Source organism: Melitaea cinxia, chromosome 24 (assembly GCF_905220565.1).
Source record: "Melitaea cinxia chromosome 24, ilMelCinx1.1, whole genome shotgun sequence".
Lineage (NCBI taxonomy): Eukaryota > Metazoa > Arthropoda > Insecta > Lepidoptera > Nymphalidae > Melitaea > Melitaea cinxia.
The window spans coordinates 3746660-3760274 of record NC_059417.1 but is presented as its reverse complement, the minus strand read 5'-3'; the positions used below and the strand labels follow the sequence as shown (position 1 = coordinate 3760274).

Genomic DNA, 13615 nt, shown 5'->3' with positions numbered 1-13615 from the left:
TAAAAAAGGTTAGTTATAGGTTTACCACTTAAGGGATGGTAATTGATACTGACTTTGATGAGATCGAATGCTTTCTTGCAGCTTTATTGCATATATATTAATACACTTTTAAATATTTAAACATACAACCTTGTTCTAACAATAACAATTAAAAAAACGAGTGCGCTTTAGACAAAACGACTGAAGTAAAACTTTCTATCGTCACTAACTTATATCTCCCTCTCAATTTCCGTTCGCCTCGCTCGACCACACTATTCGTAACGCTCTCGTCACGCTCACGCAGCATACTCCCCAAGTAAAGCGTGCGTCAAGAAGTTTTACTTCAAAAACGAATAATAAAATTTGGTGCAATCGTTTGGAAGTATTCATTAATGTATGATTATGGTCTACTTGGTGACAGACACATGGTCCAGTTGATAAAAAAATATTTTTGCCCTTGGACGTGATTCTAATATGATACAATTACACTACCGTGTCATTTTCCGTAACTTAATAGCTAATTAATGTACCTAGTAATCCATAAAGTTATTTTTACTTCCTTATGCTAAACATTTCTCGTTAAATGTATTATCTAAAAATGTAATTCAGATATATATAGAAACTAGCTGACCTGGCAAACTTCGTATCACCTTATTTTTTTTTTCTAAAAATAATAATTACATATATCAAAACAAAATATACCCTATCTTTCAAGTTGGATCAAACTGCACACGGTGTGCAAATTTGATTAAAATCGGTTAAGTAGTTTAAGAGTTCATCGCGGACAAACATTGTGACACGAGATTTATATATATTAAGATGTCATTATTATCTGTTGCCGCATAAATAATACGCATGCAAATGTGTAAATTATAAGCAATGTTGTCATTTTAAAATTTCAGGCATATGGTAGAAATTTTGAGTATGACAATATGACCACAAGTTATAGGTACTTATCATATTAATCTCGATTAATTTATTAAAGATGATGTCTAGGCATTATTTGAAATACAAAACCAAATTAATTATTGTTAACAGTACCGTAATAAATGGGTTTCTCGGGTAGTAAATGGAATAGAAAAAGTAATAAAACAAATAGTAACAAACAATAATTTCTGAGCAGACAGTCAAATTGTGATATGATAGAATGGACTATAAATAGGGTTTTCAATTTTTAAACTCCTTCAACCAAAACCACAAAAAGAAAAACGTACGGTTCAAAACAAAGACAAAAAAGACATGACACGTATAGAAAGAAAAAAACTGCAAATCATTACATCGTGACATTGTACAAACAAACGATTTTTATTTTTAAAACGATGTAAGATTTATTAAAACATCGAATTTAAAATTATATAATAAGTACGTCACAAATATTTTGACGCCTTTGTTACGTTTCACCTGATCGAGCTTTTCACCGTTCAGCAGCGAAGATCTGTCTGTATCTTTAATCGCTCGGGTACACTCGGTGATCCCGAGTTCCGATCAATCCTTTCAACTCAGAGCGTGACGAATCAACCTAACTTACTAGCTACGAAAAAATGTATGTGCGGTACAGCATAAGAAGTCTTCACTTCAAAAATACAATCGAATTGAAAGTCCTTTGTTTTGATATTGATAACAATTTAATTGTAATCAATATAATTAGTATTATATAATGCAATAATATACAAACAGATATCTTATATAACAAGCAATTGACATCAATTCACACCGAACCCTCACACATACCCTTGACCGTTCTTTTGTATAATGTTTTATCGTTTCCTGATCATCACAGGCACATATATAAATAGACAAAAACTAAAACAGCTGTGTCTGTCATATATATGTAATATGTTTCTAAATACTATATACAAAGAAATTATTAATTTGATTGAATGAGAGCATTATCTATTTTTTGTACCAAAACTCTGTAAATTTGACCTTTCCTATAAAATATTCTAGCTTTGAAATCCTAAAGAGTTTGATTAGTAATTCAGAGTTATTGTCTGTTTCACCGGTTCTTGTTAAAGCTATCTGATGTATGACGGTATCTATAGATTTTTTTTTTATGTCACTGGTCGGCAAACATGCGTACGACTCACCTGATGGTAAGCGATTACCGTAGCTTATAGACGCCTGCAACACCAAAAGCATCGCAAGCGCGTTGCCGACCCAATCCCCAACCCCCCCAGGAATAGATAATGAATAGATAAAGTTTTTTTTTTCACAAGCGAATTCCACTTTACTTATGGGATATTTCTATTCGCGGTAAACTTAAAAATTGTGCTTTATAAATCAAAGTGAAACTGCCCTTAATTTCCTATTTAACCTCCAACTGTTAAAGGCTATTTGTAACTTATGTGCAGGATAAACTTTATCCACTATTGGGTAAAAAGACCCTTACATTCTTAAAATTATCTTAACAATGGTTCTTATTCTGAAGTCGTAAATTAAACTAAGTCAAAGTTTATTTTTAGGGTTTATAAACTAATAATTGTGTTTGCTAGCAAACGAAAAAAACCGACTTAAATTACATTGACAGTTAATACAACATAAGTAGACGATAGTTGTATTTGCTCGCAAACGAAAAAAAACCGACTTCAATTACATCGACAGGTATAAGAATAGAACGTAGGTAGACGAAAAAATAGTCAAGTAAAAACGCAGCATCATTAGATAAAACTCGAAAAGTAGTTGTTAGATCTCAAATACATTTAAATGGGACCAAATGACACACCAACACCTTTCGATTAAATTTTTTTTTGTCGAAATCGGTCCATCAAGTCAAACGTTCTGAATTAACATACATAAAAAAATACAGTCGAATTGATAACCTCCTCCTTTCTTGGAAGTCGGTTAAAAAATGACAAATGCACGACGACTACGTCACTACGAATTTCGAGGGTTCCCCTCGATTTCTCTGAAATTCCATCATCAGATCCTGTTTTCCTTATCACAGTACCAACCGTGGGAAATCTCCTTTCGAACAAAAAAGAATTATCCACGAACATACACTAAAAAATTATTATAATTATATATATATATATACTAGATGACCCCGCTAACGTTGTTTTGTCATATATGTTATAAGCCTTTCTTAATCCCTCCCTTATAACTTAAGTATATAAAAAATAGATGTTAGCCGATTCTCAGACCTACCCGATATGTACAAAAAATTTCATAAAAATCAGTCTAGCCGTTTCGGAGGAGTATGTTAACTAACATTGTGCCACGAGAATTTTATATATAAAATATACAGTAATAATATATAAAGTATATCGACGAAAAATAGTCGTCATTTTATTATTTTTTTTTTTTAAAGAGATACCTCAAAAAGTACGAGTTCAAAAAGAGAGTTGAGATTTAAATATGACCACATGACAACTGCCTTTTGCTTAAATTGGTCGATCTAGTAAAGTTATAAGGTAATATACACATAAAAAAAGACAGTCGATTTGATAACATCCTCCTTTTTTGTAGTCGGTTGAAAATAGGAGGAGGTTCGATGATTGTTCATAATTTTTTTCGGCTATTCTTTGTTGTGTAATCGGAAATAAATTTAAACATAATTGTGTTTGCTCGCAAACGAAAAAAAACCGACTTCAATTACATCGACGAGTAATACAACGTAGATCGATGAAAAAATAGTCAAGTAACAACGCATTATCAAAGATTACTCAAAAAGTAGTTATCAGATCTCGATGAAATTTATATGTGATCACATGATAAACACCGTCTTTCGATTAAATTAAAAATCATTAAAATAGGTACACCTAGTAAAAAGTTATTGCGGATTTTCAAGAGTTTCCCTCGATTTCTCTAGGATCCCATCATCAGATCCTGGTTTCCTTATCATGGTACCAAACTAAGGATATCTCCTTTCCAACAAAAAAAGAATTATCAAAATCAGTACATCCAGTAGAAAGCTATGCGGTATAATACAATGTAGGTCGACGAAAAAAGCGTCAAGTAAAAACGCATTATTAGATATAGCTCGAAAAGTAGTTGTTAGATCTCAAATAAATTTAAATGGGACCAATTGGCACACACCACCTTTCGATTAAAAGAAAATTTGTCGAAATCGCTTCACCCAGTAAAAAGTTCTGATGTAACATACATTAAAAAAATAATATATATATATACAGTCGAACTGAGAACCTCCTCCTTTTTTGGAAGTCGGTTAAAAATGTATAAATACATACATTTATTTAAAACAACAATCTAGATTTGGTATAACCATCAAATCAGGCTTTTAGAGTGGAATCTTAAATACATTTAAGGAAACTCGTCAATAAATTGAATGTATGTACAAGTACATAATACGTTCGTATATTATGTAAGTATTTGTAAATGATTATTTTTTTTTGTTTGAAAGTATAATATATGCTTTGTAAGAACGAAAACATTTTACAAGTCACCGAAAACGAGTACACGCTTCTTCGAAATTAATCGTCATAAAAAACTCTTGACTCTTCGTATATTTTTAAGTACATTCAATAGAATATTTGTGTTAGTTTAGAAAACCTAAGTGCAACCACGGCAAGCACTTAAATTTAAAACACGTAATTGAGATTTTTAATTAAAGTTTGTTTTCCTCGAGGAAAACGTTGGTACTTTACAATAATCTGATATTATTTTCTCGAGATTCAAATGTATTTTATTGATAATGATTTATCGAGAATTTATTTATGAATCGGTATTATTACGGTATATTATTATGTGCAAGTTTATTATAAGGAAGAATGCGATTTTAATAATAAAAAACGAAAAAACCACACAAAAAAAAAAAACAAATAAATTTAAATGGGACCAAATGACAAATACCACCTTTAGATTAAAAAAAATCAGTCAAAGGCTCTGAAGTAACATACATTAAAAAAATACAGTCAGTACAGTACAGTACATCCAACTGCTGGCTTTGAAATACACAGGCCGACGAAGACGGGCAGCAGCGTCTTCGGTGCGACAAAGCCAGCCCTGCGGTCACAAACCCGCCTGCCCAGCTTGGTGACTATAGGCAAAACACATGAGTTCACGCCATTTTTCGCGCGAGCTTGGGGATGCCCATGTCCAGCAGTGGACTGCGATAGGTTGAAGTGAAGTGATACAGGGTATAATCTGATTAAATTTTGGTAAATTAAACGTAGTGATAAAAATACCCAGACGTTGCAGGATTTTTGATGGTTGTGTGTTTGGTTTAGAAATCGCGCGGTCAACAAAAATAAAAACACTTGATATCTCATTACAGCCTCTCCTCGTTGTGATAGTGCATTTTTTTTTTTCAAATAACTTTTGAGCAGTGGCGTAGCATTCCTTGGACCCTGGGCCCTGTATCAAAATTAGTGAGGGGGGGCAAATGAAGTGTAAAGATTTCTCCCCAAAAAAACAATAATTCTTGCATCAAAATAAAATATTTATGATTATGATTAGTATCAATAAATGTGCCTGCGACTTCATCCACGTGGAATTTAACAAAATAGATCTTGTTTAGTTTGTAGAGTTATAAAATAAATAAAATTCTAAAATAAAAGTAGTCTAAGTTACTCCTTATTACATCAGCTATCTGCCAGTGAAAGTTCCGTTAAAATCAGCCGTTTCAGAGATTAGCCGGAACAAATAGACAGACAGTCAGATAAACAGTCAGGCAGACAGAAAAAAAATTGTAAAAAATGTTATTATGGTTTAAGTACCGTGTATACATCCATATGCATTGAGTAAAAGCAGTAATTTTAATATTACAAACAGACACTCCAATTTTATTTATTTTATAGATTTCACATTTAAACTTTTCTTGATTAAGCCTGTAACATCCCACTGCTGGGCAAAGACCTCTTTCTTCATGTAGGAGAAGGATCGGAGCTTAATCCACTACGCTGCTCCACTGCGAGTTAGCGGATATATTCTCTACTACGAGTAACCGGAAGAAATATTTATACAGATAAATATATCCATCTCGAGCGGGAATCGAACCCGCAAACCACCTGTACTTGGGTGCGAATATGGCACACCAGAGCTGCAGTAAGGTTAAAACTTCTATTATTTTTTAAATGTGTTTATATTTTTAAGTATTTTAAAGGGGGCATATAAAAAGAAAACATAATAATTTCATCCTGTCATAAAGTACATATACTCCAAAAAAATAACAATAACAAAAAACGATCAGGATCGAAGTTATTTCATTTGTGTAATAAAGTGACTTTGGTTCGGTTGAATTGGTGAAAAATTTCTTCAGTATAACTTATCAACATTATAATTTCATCCACAATTTGATCGTGATCCAATTTGCTCAAAAGTTTTGGACATCACAAATGGTTTTATTAGTATACTAGCTGCCCGGACAGACTTTGTTCTATCAAAAGTTAATAGTAATTTTTTTGTGTAAAACCTTCCGTGGGACTTAAGGAACATACGAAAAAATAAATTAGCCGAATTGGTCGAGCTATTCTCGAGTTATGCGCTTGGCAACATTCATTTTTATTATATAGATATAGAAGATGACATCAGCAGTGAAATAGCAATCAATCATCATAGCCACAATATGCTTATAAAATATTTGTTAGAGACCGAACTCATTTGTTTATACATTTATTTAGAGCTAAACAAGTTTCTTAATATATTTTTTTATCATTCTCACTCGATCATTTTATTCCTGAACTGTCGTCTTACTTTTAAATATTCATCATTACAGCCTAAACAGTCCACTGCTGGACATAGGCCTAAACAAGTTTACGCCAAAAGTAACGAGAACTCATGTGTATTGTCCATAGTCACCACGCTGGGCAGGCGGGTTGGTGACCGCAGTACTGGCTTTGTCGCACCGAAGACGCTGCTGCCCGTCTTCGGCCTGTGTATTTCAAAGCCAGCAGTTGGATGGTTATCCCGCCATCGGTCGGCTTCTTAAGTTCCAAGGTGGTTGTGGAACCTTGTTATCCCTTAGTCGCCTCTTACGACACTCACGGGAAGAGAGGGGGTGGCTAAATTCTTTGGTGCCGTAGCCACACAGCACTTTTTTAAATATTATTTCCCTTTAATTGGGTTGGATTTTATTAATTTGAAAGCTGGTAAAAAATTGCACCTCGGAGTAGTTAGTTTACGAAAGTATATCATATGATACTATGAATACCATAATGTTGAACCCTCGCTTGCGTTAATTATCTCTACCTATAAGTAAAATCACACAGGTTATCGAGTTGGGGGTAGAGTCTGTAACGCGCTTTTGATGCATTGATTACAATGAAATATGATTTCGAATCATCAAACCGAAATAAGAGGATTCTATTGTATACCATATACCAAGTTGAAAAAGGTAAATAAAAAGAATTACAACTACAAGAAACAATTTATTCGTACCATCTTCCAAACTCACCCAAGTTCGAGCGATAACAATCCTTACAACCTTCTTTTTAAAGATGAAAGTGCTATCAACAAAAAAAGTGCGCTTACATTAACGTATACACACATTAAAACAATTTAAACCTATTAGAGCGTTTTAGTATAATTTATACTCTTCATAAGGCTTATTTATGAATTATATTTTAAAATTTTAAATAAAAAAAAATAGTCAATCTTTAATAGTAATAACTCTTTCTTTTTTATCTATACTTGAACAAAAGAAAGGAAAAAGAGAGAAGAGAGAGAGAGGAGAGAGAGAGATAGAGAGAGAGATAGAGAGAGAGAGAGTGAAAGAGAGTTAATATAACGTATAATAATATACTTAAACGCTCTTGAACTTGTAAAACATTATATCAATCAGTAAAAAGTGTTAATAAAACAATTATTATAAATACAATATATACAAAATTACAGTTCCACTTAAAACTGTTATATTATAGTAAATAAACTAAATAAGCCTTATTAAACTGAACTAAAGTTATTGAATGATTAAAGGCATTCAATTATTTTTATTTTCGTATTCAAACACATTAACAAAATTGGGTTTTAATTCTTTTCCAGAAGTTACTATTTCATAAATATTATTATAGTTTTAAGTTTTGAAGCTCATTATTTGTATTCTCATTATACTTTCAGGAGAAATTTTAGTAATATTCTAAAATCATCATTTATAACATTTCAATTTTATTTTTTTATCTTACTGAATAACAGAAAAAATTAATTAGCAAACTTGTACAGTGATGCTATTTTGTCCTAAATTCATTTTTTTATCATATAAATGAAAATATTTAAGGTCATTGATTATATTACGTTTTTAAATTTAGAATACGATTTAATTTTACTCAAATATTAAATGTTAAAAGAAAAGAATTTAATTACAATTTTGTCATTAAAAGACAGTTATTTGATGTATTTCGCTAGATTCATTTTTTTAATAATTAAATAGTTAATTAATGAATATAAAGTTCAGTCCTTACTTTCCAATAATACTCATTTTATCTTTACAAATTTAGATATTTGTATATATTGATTTTTTAGATAATAATCTACCAAGCAAAGGCATCTTTTATGAAATCTTAGAAACTGTTGCAGTTAATTTTTATATTTAATAAATATAAATGAAACCTTAGTAAACGTGGTGTCATTTTTTTTTTGTTAAGGACTTTCGCTACAACATAGTTATATAAATGCATCAGTTACTTCGTTTTAATAGAAAAATTAACATTGTTTATTTATATATGGTATTAGAAACTATTTCAAAATTTACAATAAACCTTAATAAAAAAAATGTCCATTCCTCAATCTAGAATAATTAAAAGTATATATATTAGGTACAGATAGAGTACGTGTTCAATACGTGTAAAAAAAAATAACTACACAGTTCATAGACAATATCAACAGTCATTATGTGCTTAGCATACCAGCATAGCACTGTGTTCATAATTTTTTTAAACATTGTTGGAAAATTATTAATTTTCTTAGAATATTTCTATTGGACTCTATGTAAATAGGTTAATATTACAGGAATCATCGTTTTTTACGTCAGTCAAATGGATTTATGGAGTTCGATAGTAGCTATTTTATGATTATGTGTGACAAGCAGTGATGCAAATATTGTCTGGTTAGTTTTTTAGTGTTATCCTCAAAGAAAAAAATATAATTTAATTACTCAATTATTATTTTCTTAATCTTGAATAGCTCTTTTTCCACAATATGTTTTCCATCCCCTTTTGTATTTAGATAAAAAAACAAAAGTAAGAATATTTAAAATTACAGCACAACTATGCTTACCAGAATAAAGTTTTGATGAATAGTTATAAAACTATTTTATTTTTATCTCAAAATTTTTGAATTAATGAAAGAATGATTTTGTATGACATTTTAGGTTTATTTGTTTTTTTTTCTGCTTTTTGTTTATATATATATTTAAGCGTTCTATTTCAATCTGCCAACTTTCGTTTTTTACTTAAATTATTTCATTTTGAACATTTAATTATAAAAGAAGTCATTGTAAACTATACAATTATGTACATAATTTCACACTATGTAGATTATAAATTTGTTGAGTACCTATTAGTAATTTCTGCTTTAGCCTGTAATATCCCACTACTGGGCATAGGCCTCTTTCCCCATGTAGGAAAAGGACCAGAGCTTAATCCACCACGCTGCTTCAATGCGGGTTGGCGGATATATTCCCTACTATGAGTAACGATCGCTATCAGGTGTACATGATAACAACCGGGACCGACGGCTTAACGTGCTCTCCAAGGCACGGTGGGGAGACCCACAAGGACTGCACAAACACCCAGACCACGGCAAACACCTGTGCTCCACGGCAAACACGGCAACTACCTGGCCAATACAAATGTTTGTCATGTGCGGGGGATCGTACCCGCAACCGCCAGCGCAACAGGTACAATCCTGTGGCTGCGACCGTTGCGCCAACGCGGTGTCATTAGTAATTTGTGTCGTATTAATTTACATCTAGAATGAACCTATAATAAATTATTTACTAAATAAAATGAAGAATGTTTATAGTTTATTATTCAGTGTATTTTTAATTAAAACATAAATACTTAAAAATTGTTGTGAACATACTGGCTGCCGTTCATCAACAAAAAAAAAGTCAACCACGGAATGTCTATTTTTTACTATTAATTTAAATAATATTGTTTTATATTTTTTATTATTTCCTTTAAGACAAAAATTTCCTTATCAATTATTCTTAAGATATTATAAATTAAAAATGTTGTAAAATGATAATGTATTAGATGCTGGCATTTAGAAAATAAAAATATTTTTTTAAAAGGTTTTAAACTTTCGCGGACATTATATAAGTATACTTTTGATTTTTACATTTTCACACCCGTCACCCGTGACCACGACGCCTGCCATATTTTTAAAATTATCTATACATATAATATAATGGTAGGAAAGTCAAAACTGTACATTGAATATTTTTTTTAAGAATACTTGGGGTGTGATCTACAATCGATACCGAAGCCGAAAATATAGTTTTTAGAATTTTTGTCTGTTTGTCTGTTTGTCTGTATGTGTGTCCGGGATAAACTCAAAAAGTACCGCATGGATTTACTTCAAATTTGGCACGAATATTATTAAGAAGTCGGGTCAACATATAGGCTACATCATTACAGCCTATACAGTCCACTGCTGGACATAGGCCTCCACAAGTTGACGCCAAAAATAACGTGAACTCATGTGTTTTGCCCATAGTCACCACGCTGGGCAGGCGGGTCAGCGGTAGGCGGTCAGCCAGTACTGCGGTCACCAGACCGCAGTACTGGCTTTGTTGCACCGAAGACGCTGCTGCCCGTCTTCGGATATAGGCTACATATTATCACGTTATCACCTACGGGGAACAAGCAGTGAACCTTTATTTCTTCAACGCATTCTGTAACAACGTGTAATCTAACGACGCATATTTGAATGTTGTTGTTATTATGTTAATAACCATACTATAAGCTAGCTTTACACTATAAATAAAGACATTCTATAGTCTATTTAGTATCAGCATTGCACCCGTGCGAAGCCGGGGCAGGTCGCTAGTAAGAATTATTTTGATATATATTTACAGCTATACAAATAAATCTGATGCGTTTTTCACGCTGACGTCTTAACTAATTTAGGTACTCCTGAGACTCCATTAGCTTATAATTTATGTAACCTTAACGAATACACTACAACTTCTAATTGATTACTTTATAGCAAAAGGAAGTAAAAAAAATTATAGTGGAACTAACTTAAAAATAAACCCAAAAGTAATTAAAACTTATAAACCCAAATTTAATTGCGGATTAAATGACATTTTTATTACTAAAACAGTTCGTGGATCTTCTAAGCGTTCTAAATTCCCTAAATATTTCATCGTTGCCATACAATGCTATGGTCAAGATTTTTTTTACGAGAAACTGGGACACTGGGACCTGAGACACTGACCTGACCTGACCTGACCTGAAAAATTGGGCACCTGGGCCCTTGCCCAGAGTGTCAAATTTTAGTTTTTATTTTTATTAAATGTAACATTATACGAAATAATTAAAATTAAAAAAAAAAACCCACGAAGATTAAATATCAATAAGTGGTCGTCTATTGAGCAGGTGAGGTAAGAAGGGGGAAGGGTTCGGAAAAAACATCACGAAATATTACAAAGAGGGATCACGAAATATCACTCACTATACATATTACCAAGGGTTAAAAAGGGGTTAGGAGTTAAAAAGTTGCTAAAACATCACGTGATTAATAGACGGCCTACAAGTTATACTACAATAACTATTAAGCTACAATAATATTTAATTGTCTAATCTATACCATCACCTTAATATCCTCACCCAAAATCCTATTTCACTTTTATAATCTCAACCCAATATCACAGTGGGTGATGTGGTGTCTTAAAACTAATTAACCTACTATATATATAACGCCATTAAGATTAGTATTATAGTAATTAACATCTAACTAATTTTAAGTTAAGCTTAGCAGAAAATATTTCAAGTATTGCTCGTTAAACACGAGACCTGTGACACCAAGTCTGAGTGGAAAAGAAATTCCTTCAAAGATATGAAGACTGAAGCATTTGTGGCAAATTTCTTATTATAACAGACGCACAATTTAGTGTGTAAAATACAGACAAAAAGTTTTGGAATATTTTCATAAAGTCATTTTATTGAATCATATATCAGGTAAAAATAATTCAGCTCTTTTGGAACTATGTTTTTATAGTTTATTATCGGAGTTGAGGCAAACTACGTATCTATTATAAATCCATTTGACTAGGTGTGATGACTAATAAATAATTTAAAAAAGTAAAAAGTAAATTATTTATTATTATAGCAAGACTTTATTTTTTATTATTATAGCAAGACTTTCCAAGATTTTTTTTTATTTTTCTAAAAATGTCAATATGTAGGCTACCATCTCAGATTAATAAACAAAAGGCAGATGGAGCGCGCCGAACATGCGAGTGAAGCCACCAAAGCGAATACAAAATCAAAAGCGAATACAAAGTCGCAGCAGTGCTAAAGATAGCGTCGTATTGTTTAAACGTCTCGAGTGATTCATTATTTTGTGTCAAAAAATGCCGTCTTGTGTTATTAAACATTGTGAAAGTTGTTCCCAAAAATAAAAAAAGAGGATGGAATTTCATTTCACAGGTAATTATAAATTATTTAATTGATTTTATTATTTATACACTCAATAAATTATATGGTTCTCTCGGAACACAAAACCTCGACATTAATTCATCTGTGTTGCCAGTGTTCGGCGAAATGTTTTTCCCTTCAATTGGGGAAACTACCTGATGGTCTAGGCGTTAGTGAGACTGACTTTTAAATGTACGGACGTGTATTCGATTTCCACACGTAATATCACGCCTAAATAGTTATTCCGAATTTAGATGTATTTTTATCTGTTATTACCATTTACTGTGATTCGGTCATTAATATCTAATGCAGGAGCTTAAATAAAAATGTATATGGTTATCAATTTAGTTCCTTATATATAAATATATATATATATGATAATGATGAAGTTATTTACATATATATATTACAGCCAGATTATAATATTAGTGGAATTAATGGAAGATGCCAGATATATTTAAAGAATACATATTGTAATCAAGTTGTGTCAAGTTTTATTATTTAATGATTTTTGCAGATTGCCGACAGATGTTGTTCTACGCGAGGAATGGGTTTCTATTATTCGCCAAAGCAGGCAAGACCATAATTGGGAGGCTTCAAAATTTTGCGTTGTGTGTTCATTACATTTTAAAGAGGATGGCTTATGCTTTACCGAAAAATTTCGTAGGTTGATAAAAAAAAATTCCAATGTAATTATTTGTAATACTATCTAATCTTTTGGTCTAGTCTTTAAGTTGTCTGTATATCGATGTATGTGTGTGTAAATAAATGATGATAATTATTATTATTATTATTAATAAATATTTTAAATTATGTATGTTTTTTTTATTTGTCTAATGAAATAAATATGATACTACTGAAAAACACTAAAGTTTTATTATCTAGAGTTGTAAACATTGTAAAGTCCATTTAAACCTTATTAAACAAAAACAAAATTAGTACCCGAAGCAAAGTGTGGACGGACCGCTAGTTATAAAAATCTTGACATATTACCTATTTCTTTCGTTATTTTTAACGAAACCTTTATTAATATTATTATTATTATTAAAGTATTTATTTAGTTATAAATTCATGTATCCAAATAAAACTTTAGAACCTAT

At 31.4% G+C, this 13615-nt stretch overlaps 1 long non-coding RNA gene across 1 annotated transcript; it reads left to right on the top strand.

The window, feature by feature from the left end:
• The first annotated feature begins 12287 nt into the window (after positions 1-12287).
• LOC123665619 lies at positions 12288-13299 on the top strand. The gene is made up of 2 exons (XR_006745087.1): positions 12288-12527; positions 13033-13299. It is a non-coding gene; the product is annotated as an uncharacterized LOC123665619 (long non-coding RNA).
• The last annotated feature ends 316 nt before the right edge of the window (positions 13300-13615 follow it).